Here is a 19,544-nt window from a genome sequence, read left to right as displayed (position 1 = left end):
GCCTCTGGACTTATTTCTAGCTCTGTACCCTATATGGTGCCAGGGACCAACCTTGGGTCAGCTGTATGCAAGGCAAATGTCTTACCCTGTCCTATCTCTCCAGCCCCCCACAACTGATTCTTCATTTAAAAATTATATAGGGAATAAGAGAGCCGCTATGGCAAAGTGTTTACAGTAGGTACATCTAAGACACAGGCAAACACAGTACTATTTTGCCTTTGGTAGCTGCAATTTTGTTTTTCCAAATAAAGTGAAAAAAAAAAAAAGATCACGATTAAATATCCACAGGGTGACTAGAAGTTAAATTTATGAACAAAAATGAATACATTTAAGGAGATTAATAGATGGTCTTGATACTAAAATAAATAAAGTCACCTTAAAACTCTAGTAATTTTGGGGGCTGGAGTGATAGCACAGCGGTAGGGCATTTGCTTTGCATGCGGCCGGCCTGGGTTCGATTCCCAGCATCCCATATGGTCCCCTGAGCACCGCCAGGAGTAATTCCTGAGTGCAGAGCCAGGAGTAACCCCTGAGCATCGCCAGGTGTGACCCAAAAAGCAATAAATAAATAAATCTTATAAAAAAAAACTCTAGTAATGTTCGGGCCAATGAGATAGTGCAGGGACTGGGGCACTTGCTTTTGCATTTGCACCTCATATAAACCACATATGGTCCCAAACCCTACCAGGAGTGATCCCTGAGCACCGCTGGGAGTGGCCCAACCCCCCACCCCCACCACAAATGCCCCAAAGTTTAACTATATAAAAATTGAGTAAGGTTTGTCACTGGAACGTAGGCATTTCATGGAGAACTGGTTTTCTGACTTTGTTACCTCAATATCGTGACCTTACAAAGAGAAGCTGGTCAGAATAACCCGTGGACTGCCCTCAGAGTCGACAGTGTCCCAGGAGTCAGTCTGCTTGTGTGTTCCGAAAGAAACTGGGGCCCGGCCAAATGCAAGCAAGGTCACAGCACACAGAATTACTAAAGACGGGGGTGACAGCCACACTGGGACCCAAGTCCATGAAGTTGTCCTGGAACTCTAGGAGCGCTCTGTGGGAAGGAGGGGGGGGGGGAGTGTCTGTTTATGGTCTTCATTCACTGCAGTACAGCTGTGTTCTTTCAAAGATACTTCACTCTGGACAAGAACTGAGTGCTGAAAGGAGGAAAAGGGACATATATGATAACGTTTCAGTACCTGTGTTGCAAACCACAATGCCCCATGGGTTGTGGGGGGGAGGAGGGGAAATCAAAGCGTCTGCCATAGAGGCAGACTGGGGAAGGGGGATGGGCAGGAAGGAAACTGGGGACATTGGTGGTGGGAAACGTACAGGGGTTGCAGAACCAGGTGTTGGAACATTGTATGACCAAAACCCAATCATGAACAGCTTTGTAACTGTGTCTCATGGTGGTTCATTTAAAAAAAAATTTTTTTTAAACATAAAATAAAATTTAATAACATAACAACCCTGTCTCTTACAAAGGCTAAGGAAACCGCCTGGAATGTAGAGCAGGGGAAGGGAGGGCTGTGTCACGTGTTACATCCATGCAGCGCTGTCCCTTGCCACCCACCATTCTGGGGGGGTGGGGGGGGACTTGACTTTCAGTGCCTAGAAGGAAATCCTCTGGGGCCCGAGAGAGCTCAGCGGGCTTCCCAGGGCATGATCTGCACGGTCGAGGCTTGGAGTCAGCCCCCTCCCATCCCCCCAAACACACACACCACAGCATCCCTGGAGCACTACTCGGTGTGGGCCCAAGACCCCACAAAAAGAAATACTTTGTCCTGAAGATGACCTAGATCTTTGGGTTATACCCTCACCCTTATGGGAACTCCCTGGGACCACGCACTTTGCACGATGTGACTGTGTTCCCGAACCTGCCGACCTTCTGATGAACTCTCCAGCTTCTCCTGACTGACTTGCAGGTGGGACCCGAGGACGCAGGGGAGGATGGAGATGGAGGAACCAACCGCTTGCGGATCCCCCACGCTGAATGAAGCCATTGACGCTGGGCAGGCGCTTAGGTCACTGGGCCAGCTAGGTCGCTGGCGCGGACCCAGGCCTGAGGCAGCCTGCCTTTCCTGTTCTTTTAACGCTAATCATTTAAATTTATGAATTGTGCAAACACAGAGCATCATTTAGATTTGAACAGTGCCCCTTCAAGAATCCTATTCTTACTGGAGCGGGTGGCGGCTGTTTGAAGAGTTCTTTTTCTTTTAAGTGCTGCTGCTTTTTTTTTTTTTTTTTAAAAAAGGAAATTACAAACTAAAAAACTCACCTCCCATGAGCAACTAATGCTCTCTAAGAGTTAAATATTTTAAGGGGCTGGAGCCAGAGCAGCAAGGACAGTGTCTTGTCTTGCGCACAGTCTGCCTGGTTCTATCCCTGGCACCAGACAGGATCCCCTGGGCGCTGCAGGGCAAGCCCTGAGCACCTCTGAGTGGGCCCCCAAATATAAGTCAGAGATTTAATATTCTAGAAATCTACTTTTAAATCCCAAAGCATGTTAAGCATATTGAAAAAGCAACTATGGCAAATTTTTAAAAGCCCATTTTTAAACGATCCTATTAAACGCCATCCTGTCTGCTTATGATATGGAAAAATATTTGCATGCTTTTTTTTTCACTTTTTCAGTTAATCATGATACAAGTTAAGCAAGTCTAACCTAAATTAAATAATACATTGGCTATGTTGATCTCTGAGCTTATCTACACATTGGAACGTTGGTTTCCTAATCTACCTGAAATATGTTTTAAAATGTGTATCTTATGATTAGACTGAAAGTTAAGATTTATTTTTCTTGCATGAAATGTCTGTAGTTAAAATGTTCCACCTGGGGGCTGGAGCGAGAGTACAGGGGGTAGGGTGGGGTTGCCCTGTATTAAGCTAACCTGAATTTGATCCCTAGCACAACATATGCCCCTCCCCCAACCCTCAAGCCCACCAGGAACTATCCGTGAGCACAGAGACAGGAGTAAGCCCTGAGCATAGCTAGGTATTGCCCACAAAGGCCCACAAAAATAATAAAAAACAAAATGGTTTGCTGTAACACTGCAAGTCAAGATTTATTTTTCTAGCATGAAATGTCTGTATTTAAATATTTATTAAACGTTTTAAAATGTTCCATGTAGGGGTCAGAGAAATATTAGAGCAGGTAAAAAGCACTTGTCTACTACACAGCCAACCTGGGTTCAATCCCCCACACCACATATGGTCCCCCAACCCTGCCAGTAGTGATCCCTGAGCACTGCTGGATGTGGCCCAAAACCAAAAGAACAAAACAACAGTTTAAACTATCCCTAATCCACTCCAGTACCAAAAGGTCCCTGCCATAAAATTAATTTTTCAAAATTTCAAAAATGCCGTGAATTTCCATAATAATTTTAGCCATCATATAAAACACATTTTTCCAAAATGTGTTTATGTACACATATACATACACATATATTTGTGCAAAATATACAGAGAGAGGTAAAGGTAAAGGTAAAGGCCCTCCCGTTGATCGTCGATTTGCTCGAGCGGGCCCAGTAACGTCTCCATTGGAGACTTTGTTGTTACTGTGTCTGGCATATCGAATACTCTCGGTAGCTTGCCGGGCTCTCAGAGAGGGGCAGAGGAATCGAACTCGGGTCGGCCATGTTGGCCGCTTATAAGGCAAACGCCCTATACAGAGAGAGAGCAGAAGCATAATATGTAATTTGTTTTTTGGGTGTCACATATTTCATTTAGGAATTTATTAATTGTGAGGTGGGGCAGGAATGTAGGTCAGTGATACAGCAGTTGCCATGTGAGGCCCTGATTCAATTCCTAGAAAAAAACAACAATAACAACAAATTATATATTTTATTAACTAGGTAGATGGGAATGTATATAATCCTTAGGATTTTCTCCCTCCCCTCCTTTTCCCCCCAGTTTCTATGTCTTTCCAGTGGTTTTGGGGCCACTGGGAGGCCACGTAGTGCCAGGGTCCGAAGGGATCCTGTGCCCCAGTGCTCTAGGCCACCTCATGGTCCCTGTTCTTTATCATTTTCTACACAACGGCTCCTGAGTCACTGAGTAAAGATGAGTTTTACTTTTCCTTAATGACCTATAGACTTGAAAATTTTTTTTTCCTTGCCATGACAATAGTTAACAATCCTTTAATTTTCAGGAGTGCAAGTGTATATACCAGGTCACCAAGACTATTTCCATGAGCCCTCATCATTCAATCCTCCTCCTCCATTTTTTCACACCCCCACATCCTCTCCCTCTTAACCACCATTCTGTTGTCAGAATCCAAGCGTTTGTTTTGTTTGTTTACTTGCCCTGTTTATATTACACTTGTGAGTGAACTCATAGGGTGTTTTCTTTCTGGCCTATTTCACTAAGTAGGCCAAGTTTCCCTTGGGTTCCATATATGTTGTCACTGGTAGCAAGGCTTCACTTTCTATAGCTTAGTAATATTCTATTCTTTCTATCTATCTGTCTGTCTGTCTGTCTCATATGTATCATTCATCAATGGGCATTTAGGTTGTCCCCATGTTTTGTCTATTTCCAATGCTGGGAAATATTGCCTTCCCTCTATTTTCTATTTTCAGAGTTTATGAAAGATGACATTTCATTCATCTTTTCTATTTCATGTTTCCATATTTGGCAGTATTAGTGATCAAACTGAAGACTTATGCAAATATGCAAGTCAAGAGCTCTGAGTTATATTCCTGACACCCCACCTTTTATTGGTGTGTGTGGGAGGGTGGTGTATGAGGTTGGGGCCACGCCCAGTCGTGCTCTGACTTACTCCTGGTGCTGAGCTCTGTGATCACTACTGATAATGCTCAGAGGACCATATGTGCCTGGGATCGAACCAGCATCAGCGGCACGCTCGGCAAGCACCTTACCCCCTGGACAATCTTTTCAGCTCCACATTTCAGTTTTCTTGAGAAAACTCCATCGGTAGTTTCCTGTTTACCAGAGCAGCTATTCCAATTTACATTCCCACCAACAGTGAATGAATGAAGGTTTCTTTTCCCCTACGCTTCTGCCAACAAATGTTGTTTCTTGCCTTTTTTCATTCGTGACAATAAGTGATTGCGATTATTGTTTTCATATACCTGTTGAACACCTGTATGCAGTGGGATTTTTTATTTTTATCTCTACTGTCTAAAATTTCTAGTTCAATGTTGAATAGAGGTGATGATAGTAGACATTTTTGTCTTGTGCCCAGACATAGTAGGGAAACAATTAGGCTTTGCCACCGAGTATAATATCAGCTGTATATTTTTCATAAATACCTTTTATTAAATTGTGGAAATTCCCTTCTAATCATATCTTACATGTTTATTTTTATTTATTTATTTTTTTAGCAATGAAGCAAATAGATTTTATTTAGAGGGTTTTAAGTTGTGGAGGGGGAGAGAGTGAGAGGGAGGGAGAGAAATGCACTCGAGAGAACACGGGCTTCTCCAAGGATGGAGAGAGCCCCTACACACATCGTAGCATTAGACACGAGAGCACGAAAGTCCACATCTCAAGACGGGAGATGCGGGCGACACATGTGCTCAGGCACCACATGTGCTTGGCCACGTGGGCGCAAGCAGCACATGGGCTTGTCAGCATATGCGCTTACTAGCATGTTTTAAAATCATGAATGTCATCCAGGGAACATAAAGAAACAAAATAGGAGACTAACACCCAAGAGTAGCCGAGATAAGTACCAGGAGGTTTACTCCATGACTTGGAGGCCAGCCGCACATGCTAGGGGAAAAGGCAGCTCAGATAGAGAAGGGAGCACCAAATGAAGGGTGTTGGGAGGATCCTCCCAGGATGGGAGATGCATGCTGAAAGTAGACTATAGACCAAACATGATTGCCACTCAATGCCTCTTTTGAAAACCATAGCACCCAAAAGGAGAGAGAGAACAAAAGGGAATGCCCTGCCATGGGGGGGGGGGGGGGGAGGGGGATGGGAGGGGTTGGGGTGGGAGGGATGCTGGGAGAATTGGAGGTGGGGAATGGGCACTGGTGGAGGGATGGGTACTCGATCATTGTATAACTGAAGTTACAATTACAAAAAATTGTAATTCTACAACTGCTCCTCATGGTGTTTCACTAATAAAAATTTAAAAAAAAAGTTTCCAAGATCCTATCAACATAAAGTGAAGGATTACTGTAAAAAAAAAATCATGAAAGTGTACTTTTTTTCCAGTGCTGCTTCTGGATTAGAGGGTGAGTGGACACCCAGCCATGTGTAGGCTTGCGTCTGGCTCACCCTGCTCTCACGGATCACTCCTGGCTCAGGGACCATATGTGGTATCCAGGATCAAATCTGAGTGATCTGCCCACTGGTCTATCATTCTCGCTCTCGTGATTGTGTGGTTATTGTATTTTACTACCTCGTATATTGTATTAAATGATATTTAAATATTAAACCAGGCTTGCAATTCCAGCATAAATCCCACTTGGTCATATTATATGATCCCTTTTTATATGTCACTAAATTCAGTTTGTTAATATTTTGCTAGGCTTTTTTTTTTTTTTTACATCGGCACTCATGAACAACATACAGTTTTGTTCTGACAAATCTTGTTTTGGTATCAGGTTAATAATGGTCTGATGGAGAGACTGGGAAATATTGCCTTCCCTCTGTTTTCTATTTTCAGGGTTTATGAAAGATGACATTTCTTCCTTAGACCATAATATGCATCGCAACGGCAAATAGCCAAGGAAGGCTAGCACTGATTGTAGTAAACACTTGAACCCTCATCACCTCCTATACAGTTCTAGGCTCTATTATCAGGTATCCACATATACCAACAAACAACTTTCAGGGTTTAGATGAAGTAATAGTTGAGTCTCTCTCACTTTCTTTCTTCTTTTTGGAGGGGAGGACGGTTTTGGGTCCCACTTGCTGGTGCTAGGCAGCTGCTCCCTGGGCACAGCTCCAACATGCAAAGATGCACTCCTGCCCTCTGACTTATCTCCCTGTCCCTTACTAAGTCTCTATTCATTCAAGGGGCTGGAGAAACAGTACATCAGGTAGGGCACTTGTCTTGCATGAACCAACCCAGGTTTGATCCTTGGCACTCTATATGGTTCCCTGAGCACCGTCAAAAGTGAACCTTAAGCACAGAGCCAGGAATAAGTCCTTAGTACAGCTGGGTGTGGCCCCCAAACAAACAAACAAACAAACAAGTCTCTGTACATTCAAAAGCCACAACTAGGGGCTGGAGCAATAGCACAGCAGGTAGGGCATTTGCCTTGCACGTGGCCGGGTCAGGTTTGATTCCCAGCATTCCATAAGGTCCTCTGAGCACCGCCAGGGGTAATTCCTGAGTGCAGAGCAAGGAGTAACCCCTGTGCATTACTGAGTGTGACCCAAAAAGAAAAAAAAAAAGAAAAAAAGCCTCAACTACGTTTTTGGGGGGTGTGGGTGGGAGGGTGGGGCACACCTGGCTGTGCTCAGGGCTTACTCCTGGCTCTGTGCTCAGGTTCTGGTGGGCTCAAGGGATGACATGGGGTGCCAGGGATCGAACCCCAGTTGAGCACATGTAAGGCAAGTGCCCTACTCACTGTACTGTCTCTCCAGACCCCTCAAAAGCCACAACTGCTTTTAATAGAGTAAGAAAATTATAACAGAAACACATTCGATGTGCTCTGATCTATAAATAGCACAACTTTTCTTAGAGTACAAACTTCCTAAAAGGGTTTTATATTTTGGAGACTGGTGCCTGGAACAGGTACTGAATCTTTAGCTGTGTGAAAGGAGCAGAGAGGGCTATTTAGGGCAAAGGTGCTGTGTGCAGGGTGAGTGACCTGTGGATACTCAAATCACCTTTGCACCATGCAGTCACACAGAACTGAACTTACATGCCTCTCACACCAGGACAATCAGAATCCAATCACAATTTTGGAGCACTGTAACTCAATAATTATTAATATCTCTTAGACAATTCAAGAAATGGAATACTTTCTGTTCCTGTCTGTTCTAGTTTAGAGCAGTATGATTTGGGGAAAGTTTTCAGGGTGTCTTTTTTATTTAGTTTTGTTTATTGTCTTGGAGGACAAAGAGTCTATTTACTTTTCAGTGCTATCTTTTGGAAAATATTTTTCCTTCTCTTGCCCCAAAATTACCTCTTGGTGAGGTATACTGTTAACTTTATGCTCTGCTTATGTTCACCTGTCTGATTGTACAGCATTTATCTATTCGGGAAAGTGAATGTTTTGCAGTCAGAGAATATGTCCATTAAACTTGTTCTAAAGAAGCTACTTGGAACTCCAATTGTATTCCTTGTCTCAAATGTGTCTCATCTCCCCATTATTCTAAATCTTGTTTCGTTAATTTGTTTGATTTGGTACTCAGGGCTTATTTCTGGCTCTGCACTGAGGAATCACGCATGGCAATCTTGGGGACCCTGTGGGATGCTGGGGAACAGATCTGGGTCAGCTACATGCAAGGCCAGCACCCTACCCACTCTACTACCTGGCCTCCCATTCTTATAAATCATCATCCTTGAGACCTGATCATCCCGGAATTCAAAATTCCACTTTCAGGAACTCTCCTATCACAATCCCTCTGGAATGGTCTTTTGCTCTTTTCTTCATTCGTTCATTTGGCAAAATGCATTGAGTGCCCACTCTTTGTAAGATACTAACTGGGTATTAGAAATATGTAAAATTGTCTGTTTTAAGTAATTTTGCACACACACACATATCATCAGTTAAATCATGAATGCTGAGGGATATGTCCTCTGCTTTGTTACTTATTGACTTATTGCTTATAAAATTTGGCAGGGTAGCTTCTATAGAGGAAGAGTTACAGGGAAAGTTTACTAGGATGAGTGTATTTGTAGACTTTCCTTACATGTATGGATGATCCAAAGAGTTCCAATAGTTATGCCATTTAATGATTCCCCACAAAAATATGCTTACACAAGTATGAAATTAAGCTTTGAAATGATTCAAAACTCACTTGACTCTGCACATTTATGTAATCACTACTTCCCGCCATTCCTACATTTCCATCTCTTTATTTTCCAAAGCACTGTAAGGATACTCTATGTGTGTTGAAATTATGTCCGTATGAAATCATTATCAATAGTATGGTAAGCCAAGAATTTAAAAATAATTAAAAACTATTTTAAATGGTGTGTGTGTGTGTGTGTGTGTGTGTGTGTGTGTGTGTGTGTGTGTGTATGCGTGTGCATTAAATAGTTCTGGTCCCTGTCAGACTCCCATAAGTGTTCCTGAGGTAAATAATTCTGGACCCTGTCAGACTATCATAAGTGTTCCTGAGGGAAACCCAGAATAAAGTGTAGAGAAACCCAGAATTGGGATGGAAAGCTCCTAATCCCTCATTCATGATAACTTCCTCCTTCCCAGAATTGGAGGGAGGGGTGCAGCCAAGGTCTTGGCCTGAGGATTGCTAAAATCTCTTCTGTCTATACGTCTATGAATTTATGTGGATTGATTTCTTGGAAAACAAATTAGGAAAGGGGACATCAGAATTCAGTGTGCAGTTTCCATCACCTGCAAACCTCAGTCTGCGAGACCACTACCAGTGCTTGTAGCCAACAGCCTTTGTAATGCCCATCCCAGCCACTCGGCCTGTGTTTGTCTGGGTCTGCCCGGCCCTGGGGTCAGTTCCCATCACTTCCAGAGAGGATCTGCCAGTCTGCCTTCTCTGGCAGTGCACTCATGTGACTCTGAGCTCCGTGGCACGTGGGCTAGCCTGCTCCCCCGCCACGCCCCGCACCCCGCTTACATACTGCTGTATGTAACTCTTGTGCACCCCGTGGGAAACAGACCACACTCCTCTCTAGGCCCGTGTCAAATAAGTGAGATACCTTGATTTTTGAATTCCAATATGGTCACATTCTCACGCGACTAAAGCCATGCAGAGGCGTAAGTCAAATAAAGGACACGTTTATGTAATCAGATATGTGGAAAACTGCTTTTAATGGAGTGTTTGCTTTGGCCCACGTAAAGTAGATGATTTTGTAATGCAAATTAATAGCCTGATTTAGAGTGTAAACTGTTACGATCGTTTTGGAAAGCAGCTTGAAAATATGTATTAAAAATCTTGGGGGGCTGGAGCGATAGTACAGCAGGGAGAGCATTTGCCTTGCACATGCTCGATCCAGGTTCGATCCCCAGCATCCCATATAGTCCCCGAGTATGGCCAGGAATAATTCCTGAGTGCAGAGCCAGGAGTAACTCCCTGTGCATTGGTCAGTGTGACTCACAAAAACAAAATCTTAAAATTTTTGTACCTTTTAATAGTCTGACTTGAAGATTATATCCCAAGGTTCTAAATCACATAAAAAGTCTTTATGCAAACATGTTCATAAGAGGATAGTTTTTATACTATTGTCCAAAAGTAAGCTAAGGAACAAATACATTATGTACACACATATAATTGTATGCAAGCATTTAACATGTAGTTTGCAACACTTCTAGCAAGACAGGGAAAACATTGTAATAAAACGTTGTAGCAGTGTAGCACTGTCCTCCAGTTGTTCCTTGATTTGCTCCAGAGAGCCTAGTAACGTCTCCATAGTGAGACTTGTAACTGTGTTTGGCATATCCAATACATCATGGGGAGCTTGCCAGGCTTTGCTGGGTGGGCAAGATACTCTCTCTGTAGCTTGCTGAACTCTCCGAGAGGGGCGGAGGAATTGAACCTGGGTCGGTCAGGTCAGCCGCACGCAAGGCAAACGCCCTACCGCTGTGCTATTGCTACAGCCCAATAAAAGGTTAAGTGAAAAAAATCAGAATATAAAATTGTACAATCTGGATAAAGCTATATGCAAAACCAGAAAAAAAATAAAAGGAAAAGAATAAACCAAAACGCTAGCTGGAGTTATCTTAGTGTCAGAATTGCAATGTAATTTTTTTTCTTTCTCATTCTACATTTTTTCTGTTTTCCAAATTGTCAAAATTGAGTGCATATCAATTTTGGAATGGAAAACAATGCCACTCCCCAGATGGGGGAAGCCAGGATTTCAGTTTCAAGCTAGCAATTTTTGTTTCTGGGCCCATCTTGTGGTGCTTGGAGACTTGCTTCCAGCTCAGACCCAGGGGGTTGTTCCAGAGAGGTGCTGGGGGACCAAGGCAGGACCAGGAATTGAACCTGGGACATCATCACTCAGGTCAGGCAAGTTCTCTACCACTGAGTCACACGTCAGTTCTCAATCAGCAGTTATAAAATTGGGGTAGGGGCACCCCTGGTGGCAGTGCTCAGCGGACCATGTGGCACCAAGGATCAAACCTGGGGTTCCCACATGCAAAGCACTGACTGCATGTGTGGAGTCTAGGGGCTCAGTCACTGTGTGTCTTAGAGCATGTGAGTTTCTGTCTGGTTTTTTTTTTTTTTTACTCCTAAGGCTGGTTGGGGCTGAAGCATGATCTAACCACGAGGTCTCGAGTTGGAAACTTCCTAAAACTTCCTGGTCCATGTTGTCGCAGGAAATCTGGGGCTGTTGGGGTTTTGGTGGACACAAGAATGAACTGTGAGTGAGGAGAGGCGAAAGCAACTGCCGGGTTCCTTTCCTCTGCTCGCTGGCCAGAAAACCAGCTAGTCCAGGAAGTTCTCAGTCAGCCCTTCCTCCTGGCAAAGGCAGCGCGCCTGGGCTTGGCTCCTTCCCACGAAAGGGGGCAGCGTTGGCGATGCTCAGTGACCTTTCCCATCAATGCACAGAGGTAAGTTAAGTCACAGGGATACAGCTGTCTCCAAAGCAGATGCCTCCTGCCAACTGCCGGGAAAAATATGCACGGGACTGGGCTGAAATCGGCTTCAACTACATATTGGGGAGTGTGTGCCTGAGACTATCCGGGTGTGTTTTTAATCAGGTTAGAGGGCACAAAGGAGCGACCAGGGAGTGGTCCATTTCCAAGTGGACCACTAAAACGGGAGCGAGAATATCCTGAGAAACACAACTGAAACTTACATGACAGTAGGAAAATGAAACTGAAATGTAGCCAGCAAAGCTGTTAGAAAAAAAAAAAAGCTGATCTGAGCAGAGGCCTAGAAAGTAACTGCGTGTGAGCCAATATTGCCAAGAGGCCAAGAAAAAAGGCCTGACATTTTCCTATGCTACTTTTTGTTTGATTTTGAGCAGGCACCCAGCAATAATCAGGGGTTCCTCCTGGTGGTGCTGAGGGGGCCATATGGAATGCAGGGGACTGAACACAGTTCTGCCAGGTGCAAGGCCTGTACCCCGCCCTCCCTCCACTCACTCTGGACCCTCCTGTGTCAGAACTGAAACACTTACCAGCTGGGCAACTTTGCTGAAATCACTCAACCTTGCTGGGTCCCAGCTCACTCCTGTGAAAACAGGGTAACAGTCCACTCCAGTCTTGGTTCAATACAGACTTTCAGGGCTTGCAGGGGACGTGGTGCCTCGCAGGCCTGACCACCTCAGTCTTGTGACGCTTCATCCAAGCCCCCTCACGCCCAGAACCACTTTCCTGCTGTCACTAGAGCGAGGTCTTGCCCTCCAACTAGGGGTGGGGCCCCCTAAAGTGGCCCTGGTCCAAGCTCTGTCCCTGAGGAGGTGCGGCTTTTGCCATTTCCCCTTGTATTTTGTGTGTGTGTTGGGGGGGGGGTCATACGCGGCAATGCACAGGGGTTACTCCTGGCTCTGCACTCAGGAATCACTCCTGGTGGTGCTTAGGGGACCATATGGGATGCTGGTGATCGAACCCACGTCGGCCACATGCAAGGCAAACGCCCTACCCGCTGTGCTATCACTCCTGCCCCATTCCCCTATATTTCTTGAATTAACGTTCACACGACATTAAGGTCTCCGTGTTAGCCTGGGCTTCCACGGCATGGAGAACACTTGGTTGGTGCCTCACTTGGAAAAACGTTTGCAGGGCTTCCCAAGTAACCTTGATCCTGGCTGGGTGGGTATTCGGAATCCAACAAAGAGTAACAAGAAAATGTCGGAGCATGGGTTCGCCATCGCTCACATTCCACAGCCCCGGGCACCCTCCGTCTGGGTTGAATGCCCAGGTCTCCCGTGGAAATCAGCAGGCAGTAGGTATTCTGGCTCCATTTATCCGCAGGCTTGTTTTCCATCCTTTTCTAGATGCTGCTTCATAAGTCTGTGTAAAATACCAGAAATCCAAAATCCGCAATAGCGGCCGCGCGACATCGTTTGATTCTTGTGACCTGCTATCGAAAACAAATTATTTCACAATGCCTTTTTTTCAGCATGTCTGATTTGGGGGTGTAAACTCTTTCTGGTTCTGGTGACGAAGGAGCCGCACCAGGTGATGCTCAGAGCTTACTCCTGGCCCTGTGCACCAGGAGCACTCCTGGTGGGGCACTGGGGAATCTTATGAATCACGTGGGGAGCCGGGGATTGAACCGAGGTCATCTATGTGCAAGACAAGCACCTTACTCTCTGCACTGTCTCTCTGGCCTCTATGTTTGACTGTTTGAGGAATCACCAAACTCTTTTCTCCATGCTGAGTGTGTCATTTTACATTCCAATCAGCAATGCCCCTGGATTCCAATTTCTCCACATCCCTACCCACCAACTCTTACGTTTTCCGGTTCCCTCCCACCCTGCCCCCCCCACCCCCACTTGTAGCCATTTTTGTGAGTGTGAAGTATATCGCTCTGTGGTTTTGATCTCGATTTCCCTGTGATTGACGACGTAAGCATCTTTTAATGTGCTGGTTGGTCATTTGCAAGTCTTAGGAGAAATATCTTTTGTCCATTTGTGAATTTGGTTGTCTGTTCTTTTTTGTCTTTGAGTTTGAAAACTTCGCTGTATTCTCCAGATTCAAATCCCTTAGTTAGTATCTAATAAACTTGCAAAACTGTTTGCCATTGTGTAGATTCTCTTTTCAATTTTTGGCACATTTTTAAAATTTTTTGAAGTCCCATTTTTTTCTTTGATGACTCCTATCTTTATATCATTTCCAAGAATCCACTGCAAATATGAGATCAGAAATATCTACCTTTTCTGGGCTTCTGGCTCAACAGCAGACTAATTTACTTGCAAATATGAGGTTCTGAGTTCTGTCTCCAAAAATCAGGGAACAAAAGATTTATCCCGACATATTCTGAAATTTTTACAGTTTTAGATTCTAATTTTACGTCTTAGCGATGGAACAGGATTGAGAACTAAGAGATAACCCTCAGGTCTGTTCCCAGTCTATGACAAAGATATTGGGGACATGAAGTAGAGCAAAGAAACTGATTGTGTTCAGGTAATCGGAGAGCTTTCTTCCAAATAAAAAAAATAAAGCAAGAAAGAAACCGGGTCTCTATTTCCTACCACACACAGATGTTAGTTCTTTGTGGATTAAAGACCTTGAGATTAGGGAGCTGGAGGGACAGTGCAGTGGGCAGAGCCCCGCGTGTACCAGATTCATCCCTGGTACTGCCTGGTCCTCGGGTCCCAGTGGAAGTAAGCTGTGCACTAAGCCGGGCATATTCCCCAGGCATCACTGAAAGGGATACTCAAAACAAACAAAACGGACGTGGAGATGGGGACAAGAATCCATAAAAATACACTGAGGAAAGCAGATGTAGAACTACCCAGGATGCAGACCTCAGAGGTGCCTTCACTGGTTTAATTTCATTGGAAAAGACAACAAAAACAATAAAGGAAGCTACGTGAAACTAAAAAAGTTTTGCATGGCAAAAAAAAAAATAGAACTAACATTAATAGGTACTCTATTGAATGGGAGAAAATATTTGCCCACCATCCAAAAGAGAAAGGGCTCATATAAAGTATGCACAAAGTTCAAGAACAAAAATCAATAACCCTGTCAGAAAAGGAGGAGAGGAGACGAAAAGATACTTCCCTGAAGAGGACAAGTGGTAGCCTGTAGCACTGTAGCACTGTCCTCCTGTTGTTCATCGATTTGCTTGAGCGGGAACCAGTAACATCTCCATTGTGAGACTTGTTGTTACTGTTTTTGGCATATCGAATACGTCACGGGGAGCTTGCCAGGCTTTGCCGTGCGGGCGGAATACTCTCGGTAGCTTGCCGGGCTCTCTGAGAGGGGTTGAGGAATCGAACCCGGGTCGGCAGTGTGCAAGACAAACGCCCTACCCGCTATGTTATTGGTTCAGCCCTGGCAGCCTGTAAGATCTATGAAAAAGTGTTCATCATTACTTATAATCAGGGAAACGCAAATCAAAACAGCAATAAGATTTCTCATACCAATGAGAAGGGCATTTATTAAAAAAAAAAAAGAGAGAGAAAGGAAAGACAACCTTGAAACAACCAGAGTTGGTAAAAGGGAACCCTCATTCTCTGTTGGTGGTAATGTAAACCGGTTCAGTCTCTATGTAAACAGTATGGAGAGTCTCCAGAAAGTAAGAATAAACTTCTCATATGACCCAGCGATTCTTGGCACCTATCCAAAGAACACAAAATCATTAACTTAAAATACACGCACACCTATGCTCACCGTAGTGTGGAGTTTAATAGCCAGGATATCGAAATAACCCAACAGTCCAAGAGCAGATGAACTGATAAGTCATGGTATATACACAATGGAATATTAATCAGCTATATGAAAAGATCCATCTGCACTTAATTGCAAATTGGATGGATCTGGACGACATCCGTGAACTGAAGTAAGTCAGAGGGAGGACATGTGCCAAAGGTTCTCACTCATCTGTCATATAGAGAGAAACAAGGGATTAGACAATACTGAATGATGACAAACCTTTGCTTTGCCTTGGATTACAAAACTGATTTCCAAACAATGGGGAAAGGGGTGAAGGGTATGAAGAGCTGGGCTAGAGGTAACCAAAGGACAAGTCACTTTTTCAAACAAAGGACAGTCTTTAGTCAAAGCTCTTGGGTAAAGATACAGTAACTCTGTTCCTCAGGACCATAAACAGGAATGCTATTGTAACCATGTTACCTAAACTACAGTTAAAAAATTTGAAGACTTTTTGAAGACTAAAATCAGTTTAAATCTTTGATTCATCCGTGTTTATTTTTTGTTTGTGCTATAAAACTGAGGTCCAACACCATTCTTTTCTTTTTTTTTTGGTTGGGTTTTGTTTGTTTAGGCGGTGCTCGGGGGTTACTCAGGAATGACTCCTGGCAATTCCCCTGGGAACCATATGGGATGCCAGGGATCAAACCCAGGTTGGCTACATGCAAAGCAAAAGCGAACCTGCCCACTGTATTATCTCTCCAGCCCCCATCAATTCATTCTTCTGCGTTTGGAGACCCAGTTATCACAGTGCCATTTGCTGAAAGTCTACTCTACACCCTCACTTTGTTGTCTTGGCAGCCTTGTCAATTAGTCACAGATGAGTTGGTTTATTTTTAGACTCTCATTCTATTCCATCGATCTGCACGGTGATCATTTTTCAATTGGCATGCCTAAGAATCGGTCAGAGGGCCCAGGAGACTGTACACAGGGCTGACGTCCATGCTCCACATGTGAGACCCGGAGGCTCTGTTTCCCTTCTCACTGAGCACCGCTGGGAGTGGCCCCCAAATTAGGAACTCCAACCTGTCTTACCCAGAGTCATGGTAACATCGGCAAATCCTGGTCAAAGGTTAGATACACAGGACCTGGGGAAATTGGCCCTCAATTCTGTGTTCTCCCTTCACTCGAATTCCTCTTTTTTCTCTCCCTTCATGTCTAAGTAAATTTTGTTCAACCATAATACCCAAAAGGAGAGGAGAATTAGGGGAGAAGAGGAGGAAGAGGAAGAAAAGAAGGAAGAGGAGGAGGGGGGAGGAGGAGAAAAAGAGTTCCTGTCACAGAGGCAGGTGGGGGGGAGGGGATGGGAGGGAAACTGGGGACTTCGGTGGTGGGAAATGAGCACTAGTGAAGGGACGGGTTGTTGGAACATCATATGACTGAAACCCAATCATGAACAACTTTCTAACTGTATATCTCACAGTGATCCCATTAAAAAAATTAGGAAATAAAAGTAAATTTTGTTCAATGCGCAGACATATATACTGAGACAACAATTGTTATGCATATGGAATTTGAAATATATGTGGACACAGCCCAGGTAGGCTTGCTCGGCAGACCTGTTCTGGAATTGATGCTCCTTACTTGGTGGATGAACTTGTTCTACAAATACTAGTAAACATCTCAAGGCAGGGCGGATCCACCAAGGACATGGCAAACAATTCAGAGCACGGTGCTCCATCTGCCAAAATCAAGAACTGTGATGCATTCAATTGAGGAAGCTGTTTTGGCTCATCCTCCAATTCTGAGTTGAGTCACAGAGAAGTTTTATTTTCTCTCTTTTGACCAAGTGGTCAAACTTTCTGGAAGCAAAGTTAGTTGAGATAAATTCAATCCCATGGTCTGAATCATTTAATATTTAAATGTTGTTGTTTTGTTCGGGCTGGAGCGATAGCACAGCGGGTAAGGTGTTTGCCTTGCACGCGGCCGACATGGCCGACCCGGGTTCGATTCTTCCCCCCTTCTCGGAGAACCCAGCAAGTTACCGAGAGTATCGCGCCCGCACAGCAAAGCCTGGCAAGCTCCCCAGCTCCCTGTGACGTATTCAGTATGCCAAAAACAGTAACAACAAGTCTCACAAATACAATTTGTTGTGAGATGTTGCTGGTGCCCGCTCCAGCAAATGGATGAACAACGGGAGGACAGTGCTACAGTGATACAGTTTTGTTTGGGGTCAGACCTGAGGCAGTTAGGGAAGCCTCATGGTACTGGGGCCGGAACCCAGAGTACTCACGTGTACATTAGTCCTTGAGCCCTTTATGTCATTTACATGGTTATGATGTGTTGCTTATGCTTACATATTTATACTTCTTGCAAACAATAAATCTCTTATTCATTAAAGAACTTAGACAATTCACTGAGTGTTTATTTTGTGCACCATGGTAGATTGGCGGAGCATTTATTCACTCATTTAAAAAATACTGTCCATGCACAACTGCTGTGGGTGCTAGGGTGGGATAGGACACTCCCACCTTCCTGTCACCTGTCACCAGTCCAACCTAGGAAGGCCGAGGCTGCAGAAATCTCTACACAAAGTTTCCAGGACTCCACCAGCCCTGCTTCCCCTGCCATGGGGTTGGGTTCCGGGGCGCTCAGCCCCAATTTAGGGAAGTCCACAACTACCCATTCCCCTCACCCCCATCTCAGCCAACACAGAAGCGCTTTCATGGGAATTTTACTCAGGGACACCCCCAAAGAACAAGAGCAAAGAAGAAACCATCTGGAGAGAGAGGACAATGGGGAAGGTTCTTGCCTCGCAAGTGACCAACCCAAGTCTGATCCCTGGCACCACACATGGGCCCCCTGGGTCCCTCCAGGAGTGATTCCTGAGCACAAAGTCCGGATTTAGCCCTGAGTATCAACGGGTGTGGCCTACACACCCCCTCCCCGCAACCTCACCCCCTGCAAAATAAGAAACTCATCCGAGGTGAAGCAGGCCTAAACCTGGATGACCACTCCCCATGAAACAGCACTCTCCCCGAGTCCATCCGAGCCTCACTTCCTCTCTGACCACCCCGGGACTCCTGTTCACTCTGCCTTTGGGGGGGGGCAGGCTTTCAGAAGGGTCTCGAGGGAAGGGCCAGGATCTTCCTGGCATGTAGGAAGCTTTCGGAAGGGTCTTGAGGGAAGGGCCAGGATCTTCCTGGCATCTCAGAAGCTTTCCTGATTGGGCTTCAGGAGCTTCTATGCCATGAGGGTGAGCATAGAAATAACCCTTCCCCCAGCCCCCACCCCACACAAAGCCCTTGCCTTTGCAGGGGTGAGAGGTGACAGTACAGAGGGAGGCAATGTGCCATGTGACTGAACAGTTCCAACGGAGGAGTCAAGCAAACAAACCTGATGGTGACCTGGCCCACGCACCCCTCCTGGACACAGAGACCTTCCTCAGGACACGAGGGTGGGGCTTGTTCTGGCCGATCTCAGTGCTGTGCCAGCCCCTGTGGGTGGTCCAGTCTGCTCTCCCCGCTCCAGAGTCAGCCTGTCACACTCCCAGCGGCCTGTCTGACTTCTCCTGTTTTCTTCTTTCTCTTCAGGTGCAGTTCCCTGATGCTGCCACTCTCCCTCCATCCCCTCGGCCACTGTGGGGAGGGTGGGGCAGCCAGTAAGTGGTGTTGCTTGCCCAAGGGCTGGCAGCGGGCACGGATGTGGGATCACATTGGTTTGTCCTTTCTGCCTTGCCACGGGGAGCTTAGGGTTATTGGGTGACTCCCATCACAGGGCACCCATTCCTCTGTGTTTATTTGTTATCTCTTTCTTTGTGCTCTGCTTCCCCAACCAGTCAATTACCTTTATCTCCTAATCAGACTCTGTTAAATACTGTAAATATTGCTTATAAATATTGTAAATATTGCTTTTCCCTTCTCCTTAGAGACTTTGCATAGTCAATTCAGAGTAATGTGCTTTTTGTATAGACACAGGAAGACAGTTAATGCTATGCTTTCGTAACTTGGGAGTTAATTGACTCCGAATAATATTCACTCTTGGGCATCTGCTTTCTCGACTTAAGCCTCAGTTGCCCTTACTTCCTAGATCCCCAAAAGCAGGGACCCGATGAGGGACTGGATGGACCCAGGGCAAGCTGTGAGCTACCCTGGCA

Source organism: Sorex fumeus, unplaced genomic scaffold, assembly GCF_029834395.1.
Source record: "Sorex fumeus unplaced genomic scaffold, SorFum_2.1 ptg000151l, whole genome shotgun sequence".
NCBI classification, from domain to species: Eukaryota; Metazoa; Chordata; class Mammalia; order Eulipotyphla; family Soricidae; genus Sorex; species Sorex fumeus.
This window is presented reverse-complemented; position numbering follows the sequence as displayed.